This window comes from Antedon bifida, chromosome 4, assembly GCF_963402885.1.
Source record: "Antedon bifida chromosome 4, ecAntBifi1.1, whole genome shotgun sequence".
Taxonomy (NCBI): domain Eukaryota; kingdom Metazoa; phylum Echinodermata; class Crinoidea; order Comatulida; family Antedonidae; genus Antedon; species Antedon bifida.
In genome coordinates, this window is record NC_136229.1 from 4,527,514 (window position 1) to 4,533,513 (window position 6,000).

Consider the following 6,000-nt stretch of genomic DNA (forward strand, 5'->3'; position numbering starts at 1 on the left):
TAAGAGGCATAAAATATACATTTTAATATTGATTATCAATTTTCATTTTATTGTCAGCATTAACAATTGAAATAAGAGATTTAGAGTCGAGAACATCATTATCATGAACTCGCATATTGATGATGCGACTAACATTCAACAAGCTTATCGCCAGCTTGCGCGTTACAGACTACATGACTATACGATCGAAAGAGCGGGTTAACTTTCCACCATTTTCATCAAATGTGTTATCTTGTTACTTATTATTGAATATTTATAATGCATTAATTATTAATTAACGCCAGATGGAAAACTTGGTTGTAATTAAACTGTCTTCTAAATCTCTAGCGACCGAGGTTGCCACGCCTTTTTCATTTTGTTTTATTTTCTAACCCTAATCTTTTTCACTGTTAGTTTTTCATAGAAACGTAGCAAGAAATGCGCCATGTTGTAGGCCTATACAAAATATTGAATGTTTATTGAGTTAGATGGTATGGGAATATTTCATGACCTGAACTATCTTAACGACGCTGATTCACAAAAATAAGCAAACAATTTAATTTCAGTTAATTCGATATGTTAATATTGGATTAATTATAAATCAGAACATCCAACTAATATCGGTCTCTATTTGCTTTGTTATAATTAGGCCTAATTGTTTTTCATTTGAAAATAAATTTTACAAAAATCCTGAATTTATTGTTATAATCAATAACGAATATTTTGATAAATCAGTCGTATTTTTTGTGTTCACATTTTTTATTTGTATTGCCCCCAAAACTTGACAAATTGAATAGACCATTTTGCAGTTTTAATAAAGCTAATCATTTCTGTAGAAAAATATAAGAAAAAAATGTTTTCACTTACAAAAAGACAAAAAATTAAATAAACGGTTAAATTAAACCAAAAATCCATTAACTTCCAGTCAATTTGACTATTTGTTGCTTTGAATTTAATTTTTTTAGGTTTTTTTTAATCCAATTTTGGTCAAAAACGACGACACGTCAACTGAACTGACCTAGGGATGGTCGTCGGTTGCCGCAACTCGAAAGCTCTCTACAGTTCAATTCGGAATAATGTCGCGTGTAAAGCTATTATTAAAATGTAAATATTATGTGTAATATCATGGTAATCATCCTGATGACATTTAAGATGGGATGTTAATTTTAAATATGAGAGATTGAGAAAGAATATGAAGTATATACATAATCATGAAAGGTTGAGATTATATCTCTCTTTCTGAACATTATTATAATTATCTCTTTAGCTGGGTAGCTCAAATAGTTAAAACTGGTTTATAAATAAAGTGTTTTCACTCCATGATTTGTTTTGTCTCCTACACCCCTCTTGCTTGTCTTCGTTCGGCTGATCAAAACCTACTACTTGTTCCTAGAATTAACACCAAATCTTATGGACAAAGGTCTTTTATGTTCTTTGCTGCTTTTACTAAATCAACTTCTATTGCTATTTTTAAAAAAGAACTTAAAACGCATCTTTTTAACATCCAATATAAGCGCCTTTGATTTTTACTTCGGTTTAGTTGATTCTGGCGCTATACAAATACCTAAATTATTATTAAATTATTATTAAACTTACTGAAAAAACGCTTTACAGAAACTTCGGTTCTCAAATCAACATGCACATTGTTCCATTTTTGTTTTACCAAAGCTCTACACTATCAAACTAGTTTGACAAAAAAGTGTGACGTGCCCAAACATGGTAGTGATATTCCCAAATATAGTAGTGATATGACATCATCATGTCCGTATATGGGCACATCACAAAAAGTTTGATAGTGTAGACAGAGCTTTAAACGCAAACATTCTTGGGGTTATACTGTAACTCCTTCTTTTTGCAAAAGGACTTTCCATGTTCATACCAGAATACTGTCTTTTTCGTGCGATAGTGATGTGAATAGGTTTGTCAGGCATGTGTTTTAATTTGTTAAGATATTTGAAAACAAGTAATATTATGAGTATTTAATGGGCGTGTCATGCATTTCTTGAGGTAGAATAAACTTTGACACTTTCAACATATTATATTTTGTTAATGTGAGGACATTGGTCTTAACATGAGAGCTAATATTAAATCAGTAATAATATTCAAGTACTCATGTAATTAAAGATGTATTGTTCCCCAAAAACATGAAAAAATAAAGATTAATAAAATCAGATTTTGAATAGGCAATTTCACGGTTTTAATAAAGTTATTCACTTCTGTAGAAAAAAAATCATCAAAAATAATTATTTCACTTATAAAAAGACAAAAGAGATGGTTAATTTCAACCAAAAACCATTGTCTTCCAGACAATTTAGGTATATTTTGCTTTAAATTACATTTTTTTGGTGGAAAATGTTTTTTTTTTTCGTTCAAGTTTTCGTTCATCGTGAATAACTATTATGTGATATTAAAATGGCATATTCAACAAAAAAAATTTTAAAAATTATTTTTTAGGGGGACAATATATCTTTAAATTAGTAGGGTACCGAAAAACAAAAAGTAAATGCTTGGTGTAAATAATTTCTTTTATAAAATAGTTATCGGTATCAATAAATATTATTTTTTAAATGTTTATATTAATATTTCCATATTAATACAACATTTAAATATATAAATATAATAGTGTTATGCCTTCTAGATATAATCTAGAAGACAGGTATAATTATAGTAACTAATAAATTAATATTTATCACATACCGGAAAATATAGTGTTACAGTGTAAATAAATCTTTTCATAAAAATTAAAATTATTTATTGAATATTAAAATCAATTACCCTAATTAGTAAGTGATATTTCGTTTGCTAGTCTCCCTTTATACAAGTATATATATATACAAGTAATAACAACAGAATAGGTACTATAAAATATATTTCTTGTTTCAATAACTGGTTTCTTCTTATAAAAAATCTGTCTCCTTCAACAATATATTAATTGTAATTTATTTTTCACTACTTCTTATTGCTTCATTTGTATCCCCTACTCATCTGAATTATGACATGTACAGCCACAGAAGATGTTATAAACCACTCTACCCTTATTTTTTTTTCTATTTATGTACCTTATTATTGTACAGTACCGTAACCTCATTGTAATGTTTTTTTTCTATCTCTGCATAAAGTCTATTTCTAGATTTAGATTGACCACCATCCACATGTATATATAATATAGGCCTACTTAATGATTTATAAAGAAACGTATGTTTGTAGAAAATCAATCAACAATTTAATACAATTATTTAATTAATAATGTTTTAATAATAATAATCAATAATAGCCACATTTTGTGTTGTTGTAAGTATGTTCATCTTGTCTGTCTTTTGTATTTTCATAGACGGATTAAATACATCGTATGGGACATAAGCAGTTTGGCTGTTCAGGTTAAGAACATTCTGGACTGAAAATGTTCAGGAATTGAAGTGTGACCAATCACAAACCTTGCATGAATAATGGACATATACATTATGTTATATTAGCCAGATCTTTATGATAAATAGAAGGTAAGACAAGTGAATGTTGCAATAAATATATTTTTATTTTAACTAGAAATATAATAACCATATTGTTATGTGTTCATCACAATGTTGTGAATACTAAATACAAAAGCTTTATTTGTCCATTATCATATAAAATAATAATATCAATTTCTCTTGAAGATTGGCAAATATAAGTTAGTAGGAAAAAAAACCCAGATATTTACAAAATATAAAAAAAAAAAATTAAAATATAGAATATCACACACATTATTGCACAAAAAGTTTTAAAAGCGGTTACAATTTGAAATAAAGTTTAAAATACGATAAAATGCATTATCAATAATAGTATATTGTCAATGTTTACCTATTGTTAATTATTTTTTTCTTAATTTAGGTGGAAATGTGTCCAAATTTATGTTTATAACAAAAAAACACTTTAAAATGAACTTGAAATTTTGATTAAAGAAGATATATATCAGAAGCACTACTGTACTTTGAGAAACACTGCTATATATTGCTCTGGAATAGACACCTCCTTTTTTATGTTTGTTTTCTTAGAATTCAATTTAACTTGAATAAAATTCAACAAAAACTACAAACAATTTAAAGTTTGTTAAATTGTTTTTATTGTTGAATACCTTAGCTTACGTATTGCTTTTTTCTTTTTTGTTTTTCGATTATGTCAACATTTTAAGTGTAAGGTATGTTTCAGTTGTTATCATCTTTTAATTTCAACGACCAAAATATTTTCTATTAATAGTTACAAACTTTTATTCGATTTTTTCCGATGTTTTTCAATTTACCTTTTGTTGTAATAGGCCTAGTGTTTAATATTATTATATTCGTATAAAATTAAAGACTAAGATGATACAATCAAGGAAGGTGAATTCAACGAGTTATGGTTACACCATTCTATCAAGTCGAAAATCAGTTGTCTTAAAAACTCTTTCCTATTTTGTATCTACAGTTATTTAGTGTCACATGAATTACATGTTGCGCTTGTATTTTAAGGAAGTAAGGCTTATGATACAGGAATCACATGTGATACTTGTGAAGCTGTATCACCGACTTTACCTATGATATATTGCACCCATTATGATACAGTACCGAGAATCGGCTATTCTCTAACACAAACAAATAATTATTCGAGTAATGTACTGGAGAATGTGTGGCCATGACATTTGGCCCTCTATCATCTCAGATTCCTGTCGTGGCATCTTCCTAATTAACTGGTGATTACTGGCCGAAATAATGATTGAATTCCTCACCAGTCATACATTGTCAATCAACATTAACACCATTTCTATTAGGGCACTGTGTCTACATTTACGTTGCTACATTTACAGTGTGGAGGTGTCAATTAGGAACTGTATACGTCAACTTGTGACACGTCTTGTTTAGTGATGGAGTAGGCCTACACGCGAGTCTGTTTACTGAACACAATTTACTATTTATTTACAAAGACGTAAATATCTTTATCGGACCACAGAGCTATAGCATTTACTAAATCCTGCAGTGCAATAATTAGACCCCAAGTTTGTATTCATTGCCTCTTTTTTTTGTTTATTTGTTTTTATTTCGATTTTTGTCTGAAAATCCAAACTCAAGTAGTATACGTATGAAACGCCATATGTGCCAAAATATTTATCTTTTTACTAATATTAAAACAAAACTCCGTCTGGAACCAGACTATGCAATAATACGTACTGCAGTAAGTTCGGTTAACTTTGGCTTCATGATACATGTCAACTATTATTATATTAACGTGTTTTTTTTCTGAATATCGTGTGTAAATGATCAAATAAACATGTTTTAATATGTTTATTTAAAAATACATGACGTGGAAAATATGGTACTACTGAAACGTAACAAAATATCGATAACTGAAATTACTGAAAATGGTTTGTTTTGATTAAAAACATTTTTAGAAACTGCTCGCGTAGCCTTTATTTCATGCATGTTATGTAAACACAAACTAAAAAACGTTTCAAAGTGCGTAGCTAACATTGTATATCCGTGGGCATGTATTTGCCATTTGTCACTAATAATGGTTCTATGTTTACGTAATGAAAGTTTAAAAAGACGAGATAAACTAAACTCGAGACTTTAACAGTATATGCAGTGCAGATCAATTGAATAAATTAACATTAACAAAACAATATATAAGTATAAGCATCTCAATATTACCAGGCTACTATTATTAAGATGTTTACCCCATGTACGCACACGTACGATATCCTGTAGGCTAAATCATGGCTAGGAATGGCCAGTCTAACACGTAGGCCTAACATGTTACCTCGAGCCGTTGGCTATACTTGGCGCTACTAAGTATCGCGTCTATGAGCTAGGCCCTAAGATATTATATGGATATCAACCTGTGCCTCCTCTGTTTGTATTTCTTTTATTTCAGTCCAGAGCTTGTTGCTTCATGTTCTCTATTTTATCCAAGTACCTTCACTTGCACTGATGAAGGGCTAGTGTTGCCCGAAAGCTCTGCTAACTTGTCTGGCAGTTTTACTTTATCGTTTTGATTTAGCTTTGTGCTTAT